Below are 26,227 nucleotides of genomic sequence, written 5' to 3' on the forward strand. Positions count from 1 at the left end.
AGGATGCCATGCACAAGAAATGCTGTCTGTGGCATAGGTAAGTCACCCCTCTAGCAGGCCTTACAGCCCTAAGGCAGGGTGCACTATACCACAGGTGAGGTCATAGCTGCATGAGCAATATGCCCCTACAGTGTCTACGTCTATTCTTATACATTGTAAGTACAGTGTAGCCATGTTAAGTATATGGTCTGGGAGTTTGTCAAAACAAACTCCACATCTCCATAATGGCTACCCTGAAAACTTGGAAGTTTGATATCAAACTTCTCAGAATAATAAACCCACACTGATGCCAGTGTTGGATTTATTACATAATGCACACAGAGGGCATCTGAGATGCCCCCTGCATTTAACCCAATCCTTCAGTGCAGGACTGACTGGTCTGTGCCAGCCTGTCACTGAGACGAGTTTCTGACCCCCTGGGGTGAGAGCCTTTGTGCTCTCTGAGGACAGAAACGAAGCCTGCACTGGGTGGAGGTGCTTCTCACCTCCCCCTGCAGGAATTGTAACACCTGGCGGTGAGCCTCAAAGGCTCATGCCTTTTGTTACAGCACCTCAGGGCATCCCAGCTAGTGGAGATGCCCGCCCCTCTGGCCACTGCCCCCACTTTTTGGCGGCAAGGCAGGAGAGGATAATGAGAAAAATAAAGAGGAGTCACCGACCAGTCAGGACAGCCCCTAAGGTGTCCTGAGCTGCGTTGACCCCTGCCTTTAGAAAATCTCCATATTGAGTCTGGAGGATTCCCCCAATAGTAATAGGGATGTACCCCCCTCCCCTCAGGGAGGAGGCACAAAGTGGGTGTAGCCACCCTCCAGGACAGTAGCCATATTCTTCAAATACACAAATTATGACTCAGGAGTTTGGGCTGTCACACAAACGCAAGTCAAACATAATATACTACTAACCAGCCTCATAAGAACCTGACCTTAGATTCCATTTCAGATCCCATCACTGCATTATTTTCATGATGTGAGGATTACCCTATTTGTACATAAAGTTCCTCATCCTTATTCAGTCACCACGGATATCCACTCCTAAGCCTAATTATGTACTCTGACTCCATTCTTCTCAGAATTTGTTACCTATCACCTCATCTTGGAGATAACTGTACCCTGTCAATTCCAAAAAATGACACTGCCTCAATTTCTCTTTGGTGCATGAGGTTACAGTGGCGGGCCACCGGATAAGAAACATCATTATTCTTGATGGCTCGCCAGTGTTCCAAAATGCGTTTCTTCAGAGGGAAAATTGTTCTTCCCACATATTAATCTTTTTATCCTGTGGGAAGTACATATGTTTTTCGCTTTACACTATTTTTACAACCTTTACATTTTGTACATCTGAAAAAGCCTTGATGTTTAGCCAAACACGTTTCCCTGTTCTTCATCTGATAACTACGCACGAGTATATCCTGTAGGGAACTACTTTTTCTGTATGTGATCCTTGGATGTGGGCCATCAAGCTGGCCAATATCCCTGTCAGTTCTAATTAAATGCTAATACTGTTTCAAAATCTTCATAACCTGGTCCGAATGCGCATTATAAGTGGTGATGCATCTCACAACCTTATCATTGGCTTGCTGTTGTCTTGGAATTAGAAGAGTTTGTCTATGTACCCTAGCCACTTTCTCACAGGCCTCCTTAATTACTTTTCTGGGTTATCCTCTAGACTGAAATATTCTAATCATATTTGCTTGTTCTCTATGAAAACTCATAGATGTACTGCAGTTTCTCTTAGCCCTGAGTAACTCCCCACAGGGTATACTCCACTTCCATCTTCGTGGGTGATGGCTGTGGGCATGTAAAATGCTATTTCCTGCAGTACTTTTACGAAAAAGTCTAGTCTGAGGAATCTCATCCTCTATTGCAACCTCAACATCCAAAAATTCCATGACCTCTCTATGTATTTTATGTGTAAATTTGAGATTAAACTCATTATTAGGTAACCAAGGCAAGAAGTCCTGTAGGACTTCCTCTGGTCCGTTTCATATTAGAACAATATCATTGATACATCTTGTCCAAATAATTATATGTCTAGTCCATTTCTAATTTTTGTCCATCATCACATGTTGTGTTTCCCACCATTCCATGAATAGACAGGCATAGCTAGGAGCAAAGGAACTTCCTTTCGCATTCCCTGTGACCTGCCTATACCATTGATCCTCAAATAAAGAGAAATTATTCTCCAGGCAGAACCTCAACATCTTTAGTAGCAATTCAGAATGTCCATATAAACTTAAAGGTTTATCCCTGAAAAAATGTTGACATGCCTGAATGCCTAAGTCGTGTGGGATGCATGTACATAGGGACACCACATCTATGGTCACCTGTAGGAGGCTGGACTGGCTTGTAGTGAGTACCAAGGGGTACTTACACCTTGCACCAGGCCCAGGTATCCCTTATCAGTGTATAGGGTGTCTAGCAGCTTAGGCTGATAGATAATGGTAGCTTAGCAGAGCAGCTTAGGCTGAACTAGGAGACGAGTGAAGCTCCTACAGTACCACTAGTAACACTTGCACAATATCATAAGAAAACACAATACACAGATATACTAAAAATAAAGGTACTTTATTTTTATGACAATATGCCAAAGTATCTCAGTGAGTACCCTCAGTATGAGGAAAGCAAATATACACAAGATATATGTACACAATACCAAAAATATGCAGCATAGCAATAGAAAACAGTGCAAACACTGTATAGTTACAATCGGATGCAATGGGGGCACATAGGGATAGGGGCAACACAAACCATATACTACAAAAGTGGAATGCGAACCACGAATGGACCCCAAACCTATGTGACCTTGTAGAGGGTCACTGGGACTGTAAGAAAACAGTGAGGGTTAGAAAAATAGCCCACCCCAAGACCCTGAAAAGTGAGTGCAAAGTGCACTAAAGTTCCCCAAAGAGCACAGAAGTCGTGATAGGGGAATTCTGCAGGAAAGACCAACACCAGCAATGCAACAACAATGGAATTCCAGACTAGAGTATCTGTGGAACAAGGGGACCAAGTCCAAAAGTCACGATCAAGTCGAGAGTGGGCAGATGCCCAGGAAATGCCAGCTGTGGGTGCAAAGAAGCTGCTACTAGACAGTAGAAGCTGAGGATTCTGCAAGAACGAAAAGGGCTAGAAACTTCCCCTTTGGAGGATGGATGTCCCACGTCGTGAAGAGTCGTGCAGAAGTATTTTACTGCGGAAAGACTGTAAACAACCCTTGCTAGCTGCAAAGGTCGCGGTTGGGGTTTTTGTATGCTGCTGTGGCCCAGGAGGGACCAGGATGTCGCCAATTGCGTCAAGGGACAGAGGGGGCGCCCAGCAAGACAAGGAGCCCTCTCAGAAGCAAGCAGCACCCGGAGAAGTGCCGGAACAGGCACTACGAAGTGGAGTGAAATGGTGCTCACCCAAAGTTGCACAAGAGAGTCCCACGCCGCCGGAGGACAACTCAGGAGGTCGTGCAATGCAGGTTGGAGTGCCGTGGACCTAGGCTTGGCTGTGCACAAAGGAAATCCTGGAAAAGTGCACAGGAGCCGGAGTAGCTGCAAAACACGCGGTTCCCAGCAATGCAGTCTGGCGTGGGGAGGCAAGGACTTACCTCCACCAAACTTGGACTGAAGAGTCATTGGACTGTGGGAGACACTTGGACAGAGTTGCTGAGTTCAAGGGACCTTGCTTGTTGTGCTGAGAGGAGACCCAGGGGACCAGTGATGCAGTTCTTTGGTGCCTGCGGTTGCAGGGGAACGATTCCGTCGACCCACAGGAGATTTCTTCGGAGCTTCTAGTGCAGAGAGGAGGCAGACTACCCCCACAGCATGCACCACCAGGAAAACAGTCGAGAAGGCGGCAGGATCAGCATTACAGAGTTGCAGTAGTCGTCTTTGCTACTATGTTGCAGTTTTGCAGGCTTCCAGCGCGGTCAGCAGTCGATTCCTTGGCAGAAGTTGAAGAGAGAGATGCAGAGGAACTCGGATGAGCTCTTGCATTCGTTATCTAAGGAATCCCAAGAGACAGAGACCCTAAATAGCCAGAAAAGAGGGTTTGGCTACCTAGGAGAGAGGATAGGCTAGCAACACCTGAAGGAGCCTATCAGAAGGAGTCTCTGACGTCACCTGATGGCACTGGCCACTCAGAGCAGTCCAGTGTGCCAGCAGCACCTCTGTTTCCAAGATGGCAGAGGTCTGGAGCACACTGGAGGAGCTCTGGGCACCTCCCAGGGGAGGTACAGGTCAGGGGAGTGGTCACTCCCCTTTCCTTTGTCCAGTTTCGCGCCAGAGCAGGGCAAAGGGGTCTGTAGGAAGTTGGCTCTGTATGTGCTATTCCAAAGTAAGGAATAGCATGCACAGAGTCCAAGGGTTCCCCTTAGAGGTAAAATAGTGGTAAAAAGAGATAATACTAATGCTCTATTTTGTGGTAGTGTGGTCGAGCAGTAGGCTTATCCAAGGAGTAGTGTTAAGCATTTGTTGTACATACACATAGACAATAAATGAGGTACACACACTCAGAGACAAATCCAGCCAATAGGTTTTGTATAGAAAAATATCTTTTCTTAGTTTATTTTAAGAACCACAGGTTCAAATTTAACATGTAATATCTTGTTTGAAAGGTATTGCAGGTAAGTACATTAGGAACTTTGAATCATTTCAATTGCATGTATACTTTTCAAGTTATTCACAAATAGCTATTTCAAAAGTGGACACAGTGCAATTTTCACAGTTCCTGGGGGAGGTAAGTTTTTGTTAGTTTTACCAGGTAAGTAAGACACTTACAGGGTTCAGTTCTTGGTCCAAGGTAGCCCACCGTTGGGGGTTCAGAGCAACCCCAAAGTTACCACACCAGCAGCTCAGGGCCGGTCAGGTGCAGAGTTCAAAGTGGTGCCCAAAACGCATAGGCTTCAATGGAGAGAAGGGGGTGCCCCGGTTCCAGTCTGCCAGCAGGTAAGTACCCGCGTCTTCGGAGGGCAGACCAGGGGGGTTTTGTAGGGCACCGGGGGGGACACAAGCCCACACAGAAATTTCACCCTCAGCGGCGCGGGGGCGGCCGGGTGCAGTGTTAGAACAAGCGTCGGGTTCGCAATGGAAGTCAATGAGAGATCAAGGGATCTCTTCAGCGCTGCAGGCAGGCAAGGGGGGGCTTCCTCTGGGAAACCTCCACTTGGGCAAGGGAGAGGGACTCCTGGGGGTCACTTCTGCAGTGAAAGTCCGGTCCTTCAGGTCCTGGGGGCTGCGGGTGCAGGGTCTTTTCCAGGCGTCGGGACTTAGGTTTCAGAGGGTCGCGGTCAGGGGAAGCCTCGGGATTCCCTCTGCAGGCGGCGCTGTGGGGGCTCAGGGGGGACAGGTTTTGGTACTCACAGTCGTAGAGTAGTCCGGGGGTCCTCCCTGAGGTGTTGGTTCTCCACCAGCCGAGTCGGGGTCGCCGGGTGCAGTGTTGCAAGTCTCACGCTTCTTGCGGGGAGATTGCAGGGTTCTTTAAAGCTGCTCCTTTGGATAAAGTTGCAGTCTTTTTGGAGCAGGTCCGCTGTCCTCAGGAGTTTCTTGTCGTCGTCGAAGCAGGGCAGTCCTCAGAGGAGTCAGAGGTCGCTGGTCCCTTTGGAAGGCGTCGCTGGAGCAGAGTTCTTTGGAAGGCAGGAGACAGGCCGGTGAGTTTCTGGAGCCAAGGCAGTTGTGGTCTTCTGGTCTTCCTCTGCAGGGGTTTTCAGCTAGGCAGTCCTTCTTCTTGTTGTTGCAGGAATCTAATTTCTAGGTTCAGGGAGAGCCCTTAAATACTAAATTTAAGGGCGTGTTTAGGTCTGGGGGGTTAGTAGCCAATGGCTACTAGCCCTGAGGGTGAGTACACCCTCTTTGTGCCTCCTCCCAAGGGGAGGGGGTCACATCCCTAATCCTATTGGGGGAATCCTCCATCTGCAAGATGGAGGATTTCTAAAAGTTAGAGTCACCTCAGCTCAGGACACCTTAGGGGCTGTCCTGACTGGCCAGTGACTCCTCGTTATTATTCTCATTATTTTCTCCGGCCTTGCCGCCAAAAGTGGGGGCCGGGGCCGGAGGGGGCGGGCAACTCCACTAGCTGGAGTGTCCTGCGGTGCTGTGACAAAGGGGTGAGCCTTTGAGGCTCACCGCCAGGTATTACAGCTCCTGCCTGGGGGAGGTGTTAGCATCTCCACCCAGTGCAGGCTTTGTTACTGGCCTCAGAGTGACAAAGGCACTCTCCCCATGGGGCCAGCAACATGTCTCTAGTGTGGCAGGCTGCTAGAACCAGTCAGCCTACACAGATAGTCGGTTAAGTTTCAGGGGGCACCTCTAAGGTGCCCTCTGTGGTGTATTTTACAATAAAATGTACACTGGCATCAGTGTGCATTTATTGTGCTGAGAAGTTTGATACCAAACTTCCCAGTTTTCAGTGTAGCCATTATGGTGCTGTGGAGTTCGTGTAAAACAGACTCCCAGACCATATACTCTTATGGCTACCCTGCACTTACAATGTCTAAGGTTTTGCTTAGACCCTGTAGGGGCACAGTGCTCATGCACTGGTACCCTCACCTATGGTATAGTGCACCCTGCCTTAGGGCTGTAAGGCCTGCTAGAGGGGTGTCTTACCTATACTGCATAGGCAGTGAGAGGCTGGCATGGCACCCTGAGGGGAGTGCCATGTCGACTTACTCATTTTGTTCTCACTAGTACACACAAGCTGGTAAGCAGTGTGTCTGTGCTGAGTGAGGGGTCTCTTAGGGTGGCATAATACATGCTGCAGCCCTTAGAGACCTTCCCTGGCATCAGGGCCCTTGGTACCAGAGGTACCAGTTACAAGGGACTTATCTGGATGCCAGGGTGTGCCAATTGTGGAATCAAAAGTACAGGTTAGGGAAAGAACACTGGTGCTGGGGCCTGGTTAGCAGGCCTCAGCACACTTTCAATTCAAAACATAGCATCAGCAAAGGCAAAAAGTCAGGGGGTAACCATGCCAAGGATGCATTTCCTTACAGGGTCCCTGAACCGGTGTAGACTGGCTTATGCAGAAATGGGCACCATCTGTGCCCATGAAAGCATTTCCAGAGGCTGGGGGAGGCTACTCCACCCCAGCCCTGACACCTTTTTCCAAAGGGAGAGGGTGTAACACCCTCTCTCTGAGGAAGTCCTTTGTTCTGCCATCCTGGGCCAAGCCTGGCTGGACCCCAGGAGGGCAGAAACCTGTCTGAGGGGTTGGCAGCAGCTGCAGTGAAACCCCTGAAAAGGCAGTCTGGCAGTACCCGGGTCTGTGCTACAGACCACTGGGATCATGGGATTGTGCCAACTATGCCAGGATGGCAGAGAGGGGGCAATTCCATGATCATAGACATGTTACATGGCCATATTCGGAGTTACCATTGTTAAGCTACACATAGGTAGTGGCCTATGTGTAGTGCACTGTGCAATGGTGTCCCCGCACTCACAAAGTCCGGGGAATTGGCCCTGAACAATGTGGGGGCACCTTGGCTAGTGCCAGGGTGCCCTCACACTAAGTAACTTTGCACCTAACCCTACTAGGTAAAGGTTAGACATATAGGTGACTTATAAGTTACTTAAGTGCAGTGTAAAATGGCTGTGAAATAACGTGGACGTTATTTCACTCAGTCTGCAGTGGCAGGCCTGTGTAAGAATTGTCAGAGCTCCCTATGGGTGGCAAAAGAAATGCTGCAGCCCATAGGGATCTCCTGGAACCCCAATACCCTGGGTACCTCAGTACCATATACTAGGGAATTATAAGGGTGTTCCAGTAAGCCAATGTGAATTGGTAAAATTGGTCACTAGCCTGTTAGTGACAATTTGAAAGAAATGAGAGAGCATAACCACTGAGGTTCTGGTTGGCAGAGCCTCAGTGAGACAGTTAGACATCACACAGGGAACACATACCTATAGGTCACAAACTTATGAGCACTGGGGTCCTGACTAGCAGGGTCCCAGTGACACATAACAAACATACTGAAAACATAGGATTTTCACTATGAGCACTGGGCCCTGGCTGGCAGGATCCCAGTGAGACAGTGAAAACACCCTGACATACACTCACAAACAGGCCTAAAGTGGGGGTAACAAGGCTAGAAAGAGGCTACCTTCTCACAACAAGCAACTAAGGTGGCTAAATCAATAGCCCCCTCAGAGACTAACACAGCCTCTGTGGTCTCCCTAATCAGACCAACCCCAACTAAATTACCAAAAGTGAGCCCAGCTACTCCCTTGGATTGGCTATTAGTAGGTTTGCTCCCACCACCACTGCTATTACTAGGGGCACTAGGTGTAGCAGCAGGGGTTGTAGTGGTAGGAGGCTTGGTGCTTTTCTTTGGACAACTGGGATCTGTTGTCCAATGGCCTTTTATTTTAGATAAATAGCACAATGGTTTCTTTTCTTTGTTTTGATTTGAAGAGGATTTGGGCCCACCACCCCCACCAGAGTGTTTTTGTGGGCCTGATGAAGACTCATTTTTAGATTTGTCCCCACCCTTGTCAGAAGACTTACCATCCTTCTTCTTGCCATCTTTGTCATCCCCTGTATGAACTTTTCTGTTCACCCTTGTTCTGACCCATTTGTCTGCCTTCTTTCCCAATTCTTGAGGAGAGGTCAGATCAGAGTCCACCAGGTACTGGTGCAACAAATCAGACACACAATTATTAAGAATATGCTCTCTCAGGATTAAGTTATACAGGCATTCATAATCAGTAACTTTACTGCCATGTAACCATCCCTCCAAGGCCTTCACTGAATGGTCAACAAAGTATACCCAGTCTTGTGAAGACTTCTTTTTGGTTTCTCTGAACTTCATCCTGTACTGTTCAGTGGTGTAGGAGGCTGGACTGGCTTGTAGTGAGTACCAAGGGGTACTTGCACCTTGCACCAGGCCCAGTTATCCCTTATTAGTGTATAGGGTGTCTAGCAGCTTAGGCTGATAGATAATGGTAGCTTAGCAGAGCAGCTTAGGCTGAACTAGGAGACGTTTGAAGCTACTACAGTACCACTTAGCGTCATATGCACAATATCATAAGAAAACACAATACACAGTTATACTAAAAATAAAGGTACTTTATTTTTATGACAATATGCCAAAGTATCTTAGAGTGTACCCTCAGTGAGAGGATAGGAAATATACACAAGATATATATACACAATAGCAAAAATATGCAGTATAGTCTTAGAAAACAGTGCAAACAATGTATAGTTACAATAGGATGCAATGGGGAAACATAGGGATAGGGGCAACACAAACCATATACTCCAAAAGTGGAATGCGAACCACGAATGGACCCCAAACCTATGTGACCTTGTAGAGGGTCGCTGGGACTATTAGAAAATAGTGAGAGTTAGAAAAATAACCCTCCCCAAGACCCTGAAAAGTGAGTGCAAAGTGCACTAAAGTTCCCCTAAGGACAAAATAGTCGTGTTAGAGGGAAAATGCAAGGAAAACACAAATCAGCAATGCAACAACGATGGATTCCTGACTGAGGGTACCTGTGGAACAAGGGGACCAAGTCCAAAAGTCACAAGCAACTCGGAGATGGGCAGATGCCCAAGAAATGCCAGCGGTTGGTGCAAAGAAGCTCTTACTAGGCTGAAGAACTGTGAATACTGCAGGAACGACAAGGGCTAGAGACTTCCCCTTTGGAGGATGGATCCCGCACACCTTGGAGAGTCGTGCAGAAGTGTTTTCCCGCCGGATGGACGCCAACAAGCCTTGCTACACGCAAATCGTGCGTTTGGCGTTTTTGGACGCTGCTGGGGCCCAGGAGGAACCAGGAGGTCGCAAATTGGACCTGCAGAGAGAGGGGACATCGAGCAAGACAAAGAGCCCTCACTGAAGCAGGTAGCACCCGGAGAAGTGCCAGAAACAGGCACTACGAGGATGCGTGAAACGGTGCTCGCCGAAGTTGCACAAAGGAGTCCCACGTCGCCGGAGACCAACTTAGAAAGTCGTGCAATGCAGGTTAGAGTGCCGTGGACCCAGGCTTGGCTGTGCACGAAGGATTTCCGCCGGAAGTGCACAGGGGCCGGAATAGCTTGCAAAGTTGCGGTTCCCAGCAATGCAGCCCAGCGAGGTGAGGCAAGGACTTACCTCCACCAAACTTGGGCTGAAGAGTCACTGGACTGTGGGGGTCACTTGGACGGTGTCGCTAGATTCGAGGGACCTCGCTCGTCGTGCTGAGAGGAGACCCAAGGGACCGGTAATGCAGCTTTTTGGTGCCTGCGGTTGCAGGGGGAAGATTCCGTCGACCCACGGGAGATTTCTTCGGAGCTTCTGGTGCAGAGAGGAGGCAGACTACCCCCACAGCATGCACAAGCAGGAAAACAGTCGAGAAGGCGGCAGGATCAGCGTTACAGAGTTGCAGTAGTCGTCTTTGCTACTATGTTGCAGGTTTGCAGGCTTCCAGCGCGGTCAGCGGTCGATTCCTTATCAGAAGGTGAAGAGGGAGATGCAGAGGAACTCGGCTGAGCTCATGCATTCGTTATCTAAAGTTTCCCCAGAGACAGAGACCCTAAATAGCCAGAAAAGAGGGTTTGGCTACCTAGGAGAGAGGAAAGGCTACTAACACCTGAAGGAGCCTATCAGCAGGAGTCTCTGACGTCACCTGGTGGCACTGGCCACTCAGAGCAGTCCAGTGTGCCAGCAGCACCTCTGTTTCCAAGATGGCAGAGGTCTGGAGCACACTGGAGGAGCTCTGGACACCTCCCAGGGGAGGTGCAGGTCAGGGGAGTGGTCACTCCCCTTTCCTTTGTCCAGTTTCGCGCCAGAGCAGGGGCTAAGGGGTCCCTGAACCGGTGTAGACTGGCTTATGCAGAATTGGGCACCTCTGTGCCCAACAAAGTATTTCCAGAGGCTGGGGGAGGCTACTCCTCCCCTGCCTTCACACCATTTTCCAAAGGGAGAGGGTGTCACACCCTCTCTCAGAGGAAGTTCTTTGTTCTGCCATCCTGGGCCAGGCCTGGCTGGACCCCAGGAGGGCAGCTGCCTGTCTGAGGGGTTGGCAGCAGCAGCAGCTGCAGTGAAACCCCAGGAAGGGCAGTCTGGCAGTACCAGGGTCTGTGCTACAGACCACTGGGATCATGGAATTGTACCAACAATGCCAGGATGGCATAGAGGGGGCAATTCCATGATCATAGACATGTTACATGGCCATATTCGGAGTTACCATGGTGAAGCTACATATAGGTAGTGACCTATATGTAGTGCACGCGTGTAATGGTGTCCCCGCACTCACAAAGTTCAGTGAATTGGCTCTGAACAATGTGGGGGCACCTTGGCTAGTGCCAGGGTGCCCTCACACTAAGTAACTTTGCACCTAACCTTTACCAGGTAAAGGTTAGACATATAGGTGACTTATAAGTTACTTAAGTGCAGTGTAAAATGGCTGTGAAATAACGTGGACGTTATTTCACTCAGGCTGCAGTGGCAGGCCTGTGTAAGAATTGTCAGAGCTCCCTATGGGTGGCAAAAGAAATGCTGCAGCCCATAGGGATCTCCTGGAACCCCAATACCCTGGGTACCTCAGTACCATATACTAGGGAATTATAAGGGTGTTCCAGTAAGCCAATGTAAATTGGTAAAATTGGTCACTAGCCTGTTAGTGACAATTTGAAAGTAATGAGAGAGCATAACCACTGAGGTTCTGGTTAGCAGAGCCTCAGTGAGACAGTTAGGCACCACACAGGGAACATATACATGCACACCTATGAGCACTGGGGCCCTGTGTGACAGGGTCCCAGTGACACATACATATAGGCCACAAACCTATGAGCACTGGGGTCCTGACCAGCAGGATCCCAGTGACACATAACAAACATACTGAAAACATAGTGTTTTCACTATGAGCACTGAGGCCTGGCTATCAGGATCCCAGTGAGACAGTGAAAACAGTGACAAACACCCTGACATACACTCACAAACAGGCCAAAAGTGGGGGTAACAAGGCTAGAAAGAGGCTACCTTCTCACAGCAGGCTAGGAAGTTTCCATTCTAAATCTTTTGCTAGGGGTGCCCCAGGGTCAGATTGGGAACCATCAGCTAATTTCTCAACAGAAGTGCCACCTCTGGCCTTATCCTGTTCAACAAGCATATTAACCAACAGTTCTTTAGAGGGATTCTTCCCTACACTTAAACCTCTTTCTAAGCAGAGACTCCTTGCTCCTTTCCAGCTAAGGTGATCATAAGCAAGTTTGGACAGATCAACAGTTTGGCCTGTGCCAGACATTTTAGAAAGTGTTTAAGTGACAGAAAAAGTGAGAAAAAGTTTTTCAGAACTTTTTGAAAGAGAGAAATATTTTTTTTTTAAACTTTTAAAGAACTTTTTGGAAAGTTTAGAGGTACTTTTCAGCACTTATCAAAGAAGTGAGAGAAGAAAAGCAAAACTTTTTGGTTAGGTGTACATACACTGAACTTGTTTTGTATATTTTTCTCTTATGAAAAGTACAATGACAAAAGTGGTAAGTAGTTACAAAGTACTTATCCCACCGCTGCACAACCAATGTAGAAGGCTGGACTGGCTTGTATTGAGTACCAAGGGGTACTTACACCTTGCACCAGGCCCAGGTATCTCTTATTATTGTATAGGGTGTCTAGCAGCTTAGGCTGATAGATAATGGTAGCTTAGCAGAGCAGCTTAGGCTGAACTAGGAGACGAGTGAAGCTCCTACAGTACCACTAGTGTCACTTGCACAATATCATAAGAAAACACAATACGCAGATATACTAAAAATAAAGGTACTTTATTTTTATGACAATATGCCAAAGTATCTCAGTGAGTACCCTCAGTATGAGGATAGCAAATATACACAAGACATATGTACACAATACCAAAAATATGCAGTATAGCAATAGAAAACAGTGCAAACAATGTATAGTTACAATAGGATGCAATGGGGGCACATAGGGATAGGGGCAACACAAACCATGTACTCCAAAAGTGGAATGCGAACCACGAAGGGACCCCAAACCTATGTGACCTTGTAGAGGGTCTCTGGGACTGTAAGAAAACAGTGAGGGTTAGAAAAATAGCCCACCCCAAGACCCTGAAAAGTGAGTGCAAAGTGCACTAAAGTTCCCCAAAGAGCACAGAAGTCGTGATAGGGGAATTCTGCAGGAAAGACCAACACCAGCAATGCAACAATGATGGATTTCTAGACTAGAGTACCTGTGGAACAAGGGGACCAAGTCCAAAAGTCACAAGCAAGTTGGAGATGGGCAGATGCCCAGGAAATGCCAGCTGTGGGTGCAAAGAAGCTGCTACTGGACAGTAGAAGCTGAGGATTCTGCAAGAACGACAAGGGCTAGAAACTTCCCCTTTGGAGGATGGATGTCCCACGTCGTGAAGAGTCGTGCAGAAGTGTTTTCCTGCGGAAAGACTGTAAACAAGCCTTGCTAGCTGCAAAGCTTGCGGTTGGGGTTTTTGGATGTTGCTGTGGCCCAGGACAGACCAGGATGTCGCCAATTGCGTCAGGCGACAGAGGGGGCGCCCAGCAAGACAAAAAGCCATCTCAGAAGCAAGCAGCACCCGGAAAAGTGCTGGAACAGGCACTACGAATTGGAGTGAAATGGTGCTCACCCGAAGTTGCACAAGAGAGTCCCACGCCGCCGGAGGACAACTCAGGAGGTCGTGCAATACAGGTTAGAATGCCGTGGACCCAGGCTTGGCTGTGCACAAAGGAAATCCTGGAAAAGTGCACAGGAGCCAGAGTAGCTGCAAAACACGCGATTCCCAGCAATGCAGTCTGGCGTGGGGAAGCAAGGACTTACCTCCACCAAACTTGGACTGAAGAGTCACTGGACTGTGGGAGTCACTTGGAGAGAGTTGCTGAGTTCAAGGGACCTCGCTCGTTGTGCTGAGAGGAGACCCAGAGGACCGGTGATGCAGTTCTTTGGTGCCTGCGGTTGCAGGGGGACGATTCCGTCGACCCACGGGAGATTTCTTCGGAGCTTCTAGTGCAGAGAGGAGGCAGACTACCCCCACAGCATGAACCACCAGGAAAACAGTCAAGAAGGCGGCAGGATCAGCGTTACAGTGTCGCAGTAGTCGTCTTTGCTACTTTGTTGCAGTTTTGCAGGCTTCCAGCGCGGTCAGCAGTCGATTCCTTGGCAGAAGGTGAAGAGAGAGATGCAGAGGAACTCTGATGAGCTCTTGCATTCGTTATCTAAGGAATTCCCCAAAGCAGAGACCCTAAATAGCCAGAAAAGAGGGTTTGGCTACTTAGGAGAGGGATAGGCTATCAACACCTGAAGGAGCCTATCAGAAGGAGTCTCTGACGTCACCTGCTGGCCCTGGCCACTCAGAGCAGTCCAGTGTGCCAGCAGCACCTCTGTTTCCAAGATGGCAGAGCTCTGGAGCACACTGGAGGAGCTCTGGGCACCTCCCAGGGGAGGTGCAGGTCAGGGGAGTGGTCACTCCCCTTTCCTTTGTTCAGTTTCGCGCCAGAGGGGTCCCTGAACCGGTGTAGACTGGTTTATGCAGAAATGGGCACCATTTGTGCCCATGAAAGCATTTCCAGAGGCTGGGGGAGGCTACTCCTCCCCTGCCTTAACACCTTTTTCCAAAGGGAGAGGGTGTAACACCCTCTCTCTGAGGAAGTCCTTTGTTCTGCCTTCCTGGGCCAAGCCTGGCTGGACCCCAGGAGGGCAGAAACCTGTCTGAGGGGTTGGCAGCAGCAGCAGCAGCAGCTGCAGTGAAACCCCTGAAAAGGCAGTTTGGCAGTACCCGGGTCTGTGCTAGAGACCCGTGGGATCATGGGATTGTGCCAATAATGCCAGGATGGCATTGAGGGGGCAATTCCATGATCTTAGACATGTTACATGGCCATATTCGGAGTTACCATTGTGAAGCTACATATAGGTAGTGACCTATAAGTAGTGCACGCGTGTATTGGTGTCCCCGCACTCACAAAGTCTGGGGAATTTGCCCTGAACCATGTGGGGGCACCTTGGCTAGTGCCAGGGTGCCCACACACTAAGTAACATTGCACCTAACCTTTACCAGGTAAAGGTTAGACATATTGGTGACTTATAAGTTACTTAAGTGCAGTGGTAAATGGCTGTGAAATAACGTGGACGTTATTTCACTCAGGCTGCAGTGGCAGGCCTGTGTAAGAATTGTCAGAGCTCCCTATGGGTGGCAAAAGAAATGCTGCAGCCCATAGGGATCTCCTGAAACCCCAATACCCTGGGTACCTCAGTACCATATACTAGGGAATTATAAGCGTGTTCCAGTATGCCAATTTAAATTGGTGAAATTGGTCACTAGCCTGTTAGTGACAATTTGGAAAGAAATGAGAGAGCATAACCACTGAGGTTCTGGATAGCAGAGCCTCAGTGAGACAGTTAGTCATAACACAGGTAACACATACAGGGCACACTTATGAGCACTGGGGCCCTGGCTGGCAGGGTCCCAGTGACACATACAACTAAAACAACATATATACAGTGAAAAATGGGGGTAACATGCCAGGCAAGATGGTACTTTCCTACATCACCTTAATAAAGTTAGCCTGCCATGGTATATTTTGCATTTTCCTGATGAAGTACATACTGTCTCTGCAAAAAGATACCAAACTAGAGACATAAGGACATAAAAAATAGTCAAGGTACACTGAGGTGTTTTCTAATAGACTGCCTTTTGCCAATACTATCACTCTACCAGGGGGGTTGACCCTATCCTTGTGGATTTCCGGCAACATGTAAAAACAAGGTGGTACTGGTTTCTTAACTAGCAAAAATGTAAACTCATCCTCAGTGAGAAGACCATAATTGTAATTTTCTGTTAACAAATCATAAAATAATGGCAATGAGTTCTTATATGCTGGTAGCGTCGTCTTTTCAGAACATTTTGACAACAGTTGCTGTCTCCTTGCTTCCTTTTGATATTTTTTCAGATCCCATAATACAACATTACCACCTTTCTCTGATGGTTTAATCACAAAGGAATTTTATTTACTAAGTGACATTAACGCTGCGCGTTGTCCAGGTGTCAAATTAGTCTCACACATATCCCTACTATCCTTCCAGAGTTTAAACAAATCAAATACTACTGCTTCGTGGAAAGCATCAATGTTATCATGGGGAGTCGTGGGATTGCATCTAGATTTCGGCTGAAACTTATTCTCACTGGTTCCCCTTGTTTCCAATCCCCATTCCTGCAATAGTTCAATCTCCATCTCCCAAACTCTTTCTCCTGTTTCCATTTCTCTAATGGTGGCTAAACATCTTATGTCACCTATCGTCAACTCTGTGTGCAAATCCATCATATTTGAATTTGTCTTATGATCCAATGGAATGGACCATTCCTTCTGTTGGGTAAAAGTCTTTAACAATTTCAATTTTCTTACAAATTGAAAAATATCAATGCGAGTTTTAGTGTAATTAAAGTTAGCTACTGGACAGAATGATAGCCCCAACTCTAAGACAGAACGTTTGTCTTGTGATATATCATGAGAGGAGATGTTCACTATAGTAAGTTTGTTCTCATCAGTTATTTCTTTCTCCTGCCCTGTCGCATATTTCTGCCAAGCAGCTTCCCTATATATATAAATATTCAGCCTTAGAATATAGTATCACTTTATGAGTTTAAATCATGGCAACTAAAAAGGTGCTAGACAACCGCGTTCCAACAACAACCTGAGATCCGAAAAGAAGGTAGAATTTAACAGGAATGTAATACTCTTCTGTAACCTTTTTGTTTTAGGTTTATGAATATAAGCGAAGTTAAAAAGTGTTGGGAAGATAAAGGAATATTTGTATCTCTTCGTCGAAGAGTGGAAACCTGGGTCTACACTAGAGTCAAAGAAGAAATAGTAAAACCATCACAGTAAGTTTGCCTAGTATCATTTATTAGGTGCAGCTTTATGGCCAGCGAGGTTCACAATTTTACCATATTGAGCAGAGTGGTAAGGGAAAACCTTACTGTTTGTGGATGAAGTGCTAAATCATCTTTTGTCGCATTCCAGGTCAAGGTAAAGTGATCATGCCAGAAACAGTCAGAAGACACACCCTCTCTCTTTTTCTGTCTCCCCTCTTTCTTTCTATCTGTTAACCCTTCTCCCTCTGCTTGCCTTCACATCAGACTCTGGGCCTGATTTAAGTTTGATGGACAAGTAACTCTGTTACAAACGTAACAGACATCCCATCCACCATATTACGATCTCCATAGGCTATGATAGAATCGTAATACAGCGGACAGCATATCGTCATGTTTGTGAGGGAGTAACCCCATCCTCAAACTCTAAATCAGGCCTCTGTCTGAGACAGGTACATAAGAATGATTAGTGGAGGGATAACAAAGGAAAATACTTAGGAGAAGATTAATATATTTCACTCAATGAAATGGTGAAAATCTTTGAAGCAATCCTTTGATTAGGCCTGTTGCAGCAAGTATGCCATTTGTGAAGGGGAATTTATTTGTGATTACAAATAACTGGCATTTAAGGCCACAATTTCAAGCATTATGCACATATGTCTTATTTTATTAGTATGCACTAATCTTTGAAACATCAGGTAAGTCACTTTTACCATGTTTTTTTTCTACAATGGGATTAGTAGTTTGGATGGAAAATTAATTCTAGGTTAAATGTTTTAGTTGCAAGCCAAACAAACTAGAACCAAGCACAAAAATAAATTGATTTGCTAATGCTTGTTCAAGCTTTGCTTTGGTGTTATTTTGCCGAACCAAGATGCCCGCTTAAGATGTTTTACATGCTTCATTTCAGAAAAAGTTTAACATTAGCTAAAAATGTGGAATACGTTTAAAGATTTTTTTTTTCTAACAGGTGCACAAAAATATATCTTGTTTGCTGCCCTAAAATCCTTAAGATTGAACTATTCTAGTCCAGCAAAGAATCTGGGGTCACAAATATTCAGTCCTACAATTCCTATATTGAATGTAATTTGTTCTTAAATAGTGGGATTTACTGCTCTCCTTTTTGCTACCTATTCAGCTCTTTGTGGCAATTCAGTTCATTCTAACTAACCACCAGCCCTGCTTTCACAATATGGTTGCAACAAGGCATTACAAATTCTAGTGACTAGGAACTGAGTTCCCCATTATGGTGTCAGCCGTGCTGGAGCATTTTCATTCTTCCTAGGAATCAGTGCTCAACGAGGTCAACGGATCTTTGAACCCTGCATAGGAAGTGGTAGAACCATACATCAAATTTCAATACAAACCAATTAAATTACACAGTATGGCAAATGTAGCCATACAAGGAAAACTCCAGTCAGAAATTAAGTTCAGGGGTTTATTCCAAATTTAAGCACAGGGTCATGTAGTAGGAGGCTGGACTGGCTTGTAGTGAGTACCAAGGGGTACTTACACCTTGCACCAGGCCCAGGTATCCCTTATTAGTGTATAGGGTGTCTAGCAGCTCAGGCTGATAGATAATGGTAGCTTAGCAGAGCAGCTTAGGCTGAACTAGGAGACGAGTGAAGCTCCTACAGTACCACTAGTGTCACTTGCACAATATCATAAGAAAACACAATACACAGATATACTAAAAATAAAGGTACTTTATTTTTATGATAATATGCCAAAGTATCTCAGAGTGTACCCTTAGTATGAGGATAGCAAATATACACAAGATATATGTACACAATACCAAAAATATACAGTAATAGTATTAGAAAACAGTGCAAACAATGTATAGTTACAATAGGATGCAATGGGGACACATAGGGATAGGGGCAACACAAACCATATACTCCAAAAGTGGAATGCGAACCACGAATGGACCCCAAACCTATGTGACCTTGTAGAGGGTTGCTGGGACTATTAGAAAATAGTAAGGGTTAGAAAAATAGCCCACCCCAAGACCCTGAAAAGTGAGTGCAAAGTGCACTAAAGTTCCCCAAAGGACATAGAAGTCGTGATAGGGGAATTCTGCAGGAAAGACACAAACCAGCAATGCAACAATGATGGATTTCCAGTCGAGGGTACCTGTGGAACAAGGGGACCAAGTCCAAAAGTCACAAGCAAGTCGGAGATGGGCAGATGCCCAGGAAATGCCAGCTGTGGGTGCAAAGAAGCTGCTACTGGACAGTAGAAGCTGAGGATTCTGCAGGAACGACAAGGGCTAGAGACTTCCCCTTTAGATGATGAATTCCACACGCCATGGAGAGTCTTGCAGAAGTGTTTTCCCACCGAAAGACCACCAACAAGCCTTGCTAGCTGCAGATTGTGCTGTTAGGGTTTTTGGATACTGCTGTGGCCCAGGAGGGACCAGGATGTCGCCAATTGCGTCTGAGGACAGAGGGGGCATCGAGCAAGACAAGGAGCCCTCTCAGAAGGAGGCAGCACCCGCAGAAGTGCCGGAACAGGCACTAAGAAGAGGAGTGAAATGGTGCTCACCTGAAGTCGCACAAAGGAGTTCCACGCCGCCGGAGGACAACTTAGAAAGTCGTGCAATGAAGGTTAGAGTGCCATGGACCCAGGCTGGGATGTGCACAAAGGATTTCCACCGGAAGTGCACAGAGGCCGGAGTAGCTGCAAAAGACGCGGTTCCCAGCAATGCAGTCTGGCGTGGGGAGGCAAGGACTTACCTCCACCAAACTTGGACTGAAGAGTCACTGGACTGTGGGAGTCACTTGGACACAGTTGCTGGATTCAAGGGACCTCGCTCGTTGTGCTGAGAGGAGACCCAGAGGACCGGTGATGCAGTTCTTTGGTGCCTGTGGTAGCAGGGGGAAGATTCCGTCAACCCACGGGAGATTTCCTCGGAGCTTCTAGTGCAGAGAGGAGGCAGACTACCCCCACAGCATGCACCACCAGGAAAACAGTCGAGAAGGCGGCAGGATCAGAGTTACAAAGTTGCAGTAGTCGTCTTTGCTACTTTGTTGCAGTTTTGCAGGCTTCCAGCGCAGTCAGCAGTCGATTCCTTGGCAGAAGGTGAAGAGAGAGATGCAGAGGAACTCTGATGAGCTCTTGCATTCGTTATCTAAAGAAATCCCCAAAGCAGAGAGCCTAAATAGCCAGAAAAGAGGGTTTGGCTACTTAGGAGAGAAGATAGGCTAGCAACACCTGAAGGAGCCTATCAGAAGGAGTCTCTGACGTCACCTGCTGACCCTGGCCACTCAGAGCAGTCCAGTGTGCCAGCAGCACCTCTGTTTCCAAGATGGCAGAGGTCTGGAGCACACTGGAGGAGCTCTGGGCACCTCCCAGGGGAAGTGCAGGTCAGGGGAGTGGTCACTCCCATTTACTTTGTCCAGTTTCATGCCAGAGCAGGGCTAAGGGGTCCCTGAACCGGTGTAGACTGGCTTATGCAGAAATGGGCACCATCTGTGCCCATGAAAGCATTTCCAGAGGCTGGGGGAGGCTACTCCTCCCCTGCCTTCACACCATTTTCAAAAGGGAGAGAGTGTAACACCCTCTCTGAGAGGAAGTCCTTTGTTCTGCCATCCTGGGACAAGCCTGGCTGGACCCCAGGAGGGCAGAAACCTGTCTGAGGGGTTGGCAGCAGCAGCAGCTGCAGTGAAACCCCTGAAAAGGCAGTTTGGCAGTAAAAGGGTCTGTGCTAAAGATCACTGGGATCATTGGATTGTGCCAACTATGCCAGGATGGCATAGAGGGGGCAATTCCATGATCATAGACATGTTACATGGCCATATTCGGAGTTACCATTTTGAAGCTACATATAGGTAGTGACCTATATGTAGTGCACGCGTGTAATGGTGTCCCCGCACTCACAAAGTCCAGGGAATTTGCTCTGAACAAAGTGGGGGCACCTTGGCTAGTGCCAGGGTGCCCACACACAAAGTAACTTAGCACCCAACCTTTACCAGGTAAAGGTTAGACATATAGGTGACTTATACGTTACTTAAGTGCAGTGGTAAATGGCTGTGAAATAACGTGGACAATGGCAGGCCTGTGCAAGAATTGTCAGAGCTCCCTATGGGTGGCAAAAGAAATGCTGCAGCCCATAGGGATCTCCTGGAACCCCAATACCCTGGGTACCTCAGTACCATATAGTAGGGAATTATAAGGGTGTTCCAGTATGCCAATGTGAATTGGTGAAATTGGTCACTAGCCTGTTAGTTACAATTTGGAAAGAAATGAGAGAGCATAACCACTGAGGTTCTGGTTAGCAGAGCCTCAGTGAGACAGTTAGGCATCACACAGGGAACACATACATATAGGTCACAAACTTATGAGCACTGGCGTCCTGGCTAGCAGGGTCCCAGTGACACATAACAAACATACTTAAAACATAGGGTTTTCACTATGAGCACTGGGCCCTGGCTGGCAGGATCCCAGTGAGACAGTGAAAACACCCTGACATACACTCACAAACAGGCCAAAAGTGGGGGTAATAAGGCTAGAAAGAGGCTTCTTTCTCACACAACCCCCCCCCAAACGAAGGACAATAAGGCTAACCTTGGCCAGTTGAGACTTTATTGTCTAAGTGGTGATAAGTAGAGAGTAGCTCTGCAATAGACTGGTTACTCCCTTTATCATCCACTATATGGTTACTTCCCTGTGGGGATGTAAACCACCCTGTTTGAAGTTTTTTAGCTAAGCAACAATGTGAAGATGTATTTTCAGAGTTTTTATTAGTAAGTTTTAGTTTAGAGCAGTGGGCATTGTCCACTGAACCTGTTTGTAATGATGGAAATGCCAGACAGGGATGCTGTCTCAGTAAAGCCATAGCTGGGCAAAAACTTTGTCCATATGGCTGGAAGAGAGAACAGGATGCTGTTTCTCTTCAGTTGGAGCAGGGCAGGGATACTGTCCTATGAGCTCCACACTAGGGCAGGGATGCTGTCCTAAGTGTTGTGAGGTAGTGCAGGGTTTCTGCACTAAAGTTTCTCTGGGAGGGTTGGAGGGATACTCCATGTTAACTAAAATGGTGCTCTTTTTCTCACCAATGTTAGTTATCCCACAGAGAGGTACTTCCACCTCAGGGAGTACAGTTTTGCCAACTGATGATTCCCTTGGAACAGGTGCCACCCTAGGAGAGGTTATTCCCACCACAGGAATGGTATCCTGAATGGTAGGGTGGTTAGGGGATACTGTGATACCCTTTTTACCTGTTGTTGGAGAGGGATCCTGAGTTTTCAGGCCTTCTCTCCTTTGCTTTTTCATTTCAGTAGAAATGAGAGGGAACAATTCCTCTGGGATGCCCAGCATGGCTGCATGGGCATAAAACTCTACATCAGCCCAACCTGAGGCCTCTAGGTCATTACCTAAGAGAAAGTCTACAGGTAAGCTAGGTGAAACTACCACCTGCTTAGGGCCAGTAACTCCACCCCAACTAAACTGAATTATAGCTAAGGGAAGAAACTTAGTGGAGTTATGGACATCAATAATCTTATACTGTTGTCCAATGATGTGTTGTTCAGGATTGTAGGAGGCTGGACTGGCTTGTAGTGAGTACCAAGGGGTACTTACACCTTGCACCAGGCCCAGTTATCCCTTATTAGTGTATAGGGTGTCTAGCAGCTTAGGCTGATAGATAATGGTTGCTTAGCAGAGCAGCTTAGGCTGAACTAGGAGACGAGTGAAGCTCCTACAGTACCACTTAGTGTCATATGCACAATATCATAAGAAAACACAATACACAGATATACTAAAAATAAAGGTACTTTATTTTTATGACAATATGCCAAAGTATCTCAGAGTGTACCCTCAGTATGAGGATAGCAAATATACACAAGATATATGTACACAATACCAAAATATGCAGTAATAGTATTAGAAAACAGTGCAAACAATGTATAGTTACAATAGGATGCAATGGGGACACATAGGGATAGGGGCAACACAAACCATATACTCCAAAAGTGGAATGCGAACCACGAATGGACCCCAAACCTATGTGACCTTGTAGAGGGTCGCTTGGACTATTAGAAAATAGTAAGGGTTAGAAAAATAGCCCACCCTAAGATCCTGAAAAGTGAGTGCAAAGTGCACTAAAGTTCCCCAAAGGACATAGAAGTCGTGATAGGGGAATTCTGCAGGAAAGACACAAACCAACAATGCAACAACAATGGATTTCCAGTCGAGGGTACCTGTGGAACAAGGGGACCAAGTCCAAAAGTCACAGGCAAGTTGGAGATGGGCAGATGCCCAGGAAATGCCAGCTGTGGGTGCAAAGGAGCTGCTACTGGACAGTAGAAGCGTAGGTTTCTGCAAGAACGACAAGGGCTAGAGACTTCCCCTTTGGAGGACGGATCCCTCACGCCGTGGAGAGTCGTGCAGAAGTGTTTTCCCGCCGAAAGACCGCCAACAAGCCTTGCTAGCTGCAAATCATGCTGTAAGGGTTTTTGGATGCTGCTGTGGCCCAGAAGGGACCAGGATGTCGCCAATTGCATCAGGGGACAGAGGGGGCGTCGAGCAAGACAAGGAGCCCTCTCAGCAGCAGGCAGCACCCGCAGAAGTGCCAGAAACAGGCACTCTACGAGGATGCGTGAAACGGTGCTCACCCGAAGTTGCACAAAGGAGTCCCACGTTGCCGGAGAACAACTTAGGAGGTCGTGCAATGCAGGTTAGAGTGCCGTTGACCCAGGGTGGACTGTGCACAAAGGATTTCCGCCAGAAGAGCACGGAGGTCGGAGTAGCTGCAAAAGTCGCGGTTCCCAGCAATGCACTCTGGCGTGAGGAGGCAAGGACTTACCTCCACCAAACTTGGAATGAAGAGTCACTGGACTGTGGGACTCACTTGGACAGAGTTGCTGGATTCAAGGCACCACGCTCGTCGTGCTGAGAGGAGACCCAGGGGACCGGTGATGCAGTTCTTTGGTGCCTGCGGTTGCAGGGGGACGATTCCGTCGACCCACAGGAGATTTCTTCGGAGCTTCTAGTGCAGAGAGAAGGTAGACTACCCCCAGAGTATGCACCACCAGGAAAACAGTCGAGAAGGCGGCAGGATCAGCGTTACAGAGTTGCAGTAGTCGTCTTTGCTACTATGTTGCAGTTTTGCAGGCTTCCAGCGTGGTCAGCAGTCGATTCCTTTGCAGAAGGTGAAGAGAGAGATGCAGAGGAACTCGGATGAGCTCTTGCATTCGTTATCTGAAGTTTCCCCAGAGACAGAGACCCTAAATAGCCAGAAAAGAGGGTTTGGCTACCTAGGAGAGAGGATAGGCAAGCAACACCTGAAGGAGCCTATCAGAAGGAGTCTCTGACGTCACCTGATGGCACTGGTCACTCAGAGCAGTCCAGTGTGCCAGCAGCACCTCTGTTTCCAAGATGGCAGAGTTCTGGAGCACACTGGAGGAGCTCTGGGCACCTCCCAGGGAAGGTGCAGGTCAGGGGAGTGGTCACTCCCCTTTCCTTTGTCCAGTTTCGCGCCAGAGCAGGGGCTAAGGGGTCCCTGAACCGGTGTAGACTGGCTTATGCAGAATTGGGCACATCTGTGCCCAAGAAAGCATTTCCAGAGGCTGGGGGAGGCTACTCCTCCCCTGCCTTCACACCATTTTCCAAAGGGAGAGGGTGTAACACCCTCTCTCAGAGGAAGTCCTTTGTTCTGCCATCCTGGGACAAGCCTGGCTTGACCCCAGGGGGGCAGAAACCTGTCTGAGGGGTTGGCAGCAGTAGCAGCTGCAGTGAAACCCCAGAAAAGGCAGTTTGGCAGTACCAGGGTCTGTGCTACAGACCACTTGGATCATCGAATTGTTCCAACAATGCCAGGATGGCATAGAGGGGGCAATTCCATGATCTTAGACATGTTACATGGCCATATTCGGAGTTACCATTGTGAAGCTACATATAGGTATTGACCTATATGTAGTGCACGCGTGTAATGGTGTCCCCGCACTCACAAAGTTCAGGGAATTGGCTCTGAACAATGTGGGGGCACCTTGGCTAGTGCCAGGGTGCCCTCACACTAAGTAACTTTGCACCTAACCTTTACCAGGTAAAGGTTAGACATATAGGTGACTTATAAGTTACTTAAGTGCAGTGAAAAATGGCTGTGAAATAACGTGGACGTTATTTCACTCAGGCTGCAGTGGCAGGCCTGTGTAAGAATTGCCAGAGCTCCCTATGGGTGGCAAAAGAAATGCTGCAGCCCATAGGGATCTCCTGGAACCCCAATACCCTGGGTACCTCAATATCATATACTAGGGAATTATAAGGGTGTTCCAGTAAGCCAATGTAAATTGGTAAATTTGGTCACTAGCCTGTCAGTGACAATTTGGAAAGAAATTAGAGAGCATAACCACTGAGGTTCTGGTTAGCACAGCCTCAGTGAGACAGTTAGGCACCACACAGGGAACACATACATATAGGCCACAAACTTATGAGCACTGGGGTCCTGACTAGCAGGGTCCCAGTGACACATAACAAACATACTGAAAACATAGGGTTTTTACTATGAGCACTGGGCCCTGGCTAGCTGGATCCCAGTGAGACAGTGAAAACACCCTGACATACACTCACAAACAGGCCAAAAGTGGGGGTAACAAGGCTAGAAAGAGGCTACTTTCTCACACAACCCCCCCCAAACGAAGGACAATAAGGCAAACCTTGGCCAGTTGAGACTTTATTGTCTAAGTGGTGATAAGTAGAGAGTAGCTCTGCAATAGACTGGTTACTCCCTTTATCATCCACTATATGGTTACTTCCCTGTGGGGATGTAAACCACCCTGTTTGAAGTTTTTTAGCTAAGCAACAATGTGAAGATGTATTTTCAGAGATTCTATCAGTAAGTTTTAGTTTAGAGCAGTGGGAATTGTCCACTGAACCTATTTGTAGTGATGGAAATGCCAGACAGGGATGCTGTCTCAGAAAAGCCATAGCTGGGCAAAAACTTTGTCCATATGGCTGGAAGAGAGAACAGGGATGCTGTTTCTCTTGAGTTGGAGCAGGGCAGGGATGCTGTCCTATGAGCTCCACACTAGGGCAGGGATGCTGTCCTAAGTGTTGTGAGGCAGTGCAGGGTTTCTGCACCAAAGTTTCTCTGGGAGGGTTGGAGGGATGCTCCATGTTAGCTAAAATGGTGCTCTTTTTCTCACCAATGTTAGTTATCCCACAGAGAGGTACTTCCACCTCAGGGAGTACAGTTTTGCCAACTGATGATTCCCTTGGAACAGGTGCCACCCCAGGAGAGGTTTCTCCCACCACAGGAATGGTATCCTGAATGGTAGGGTGGTTAGGGGATACTGTGATACCCTTTTTACCTGTTGATGGAGAGGGATCCTGAGTTTTCAGGCCTTCTCTCCTTTGCTTTTTCATTTCAGTAGAAATGAGAGGGAACAATTCCTCAGGGATGCCCAGCATGGCTGCATGGGCATAAAACTCTACATC

This window comes from Pleurodeles waltl, chromosome 3_1 (assembly GCF_031143425.1).
Source record: "Pleurodeles waltl isolate 20211129_DDA chromosome 3_1, aPleWal1.hap1.20221129, whole genome shotgun sequence".
Taxonomy (NCBI): Eukaryota; Metazoa; Chordata; class Amphibia; order Caudata; family Salamandridae; genus Pleurodeles; species Pleurodeles waltl.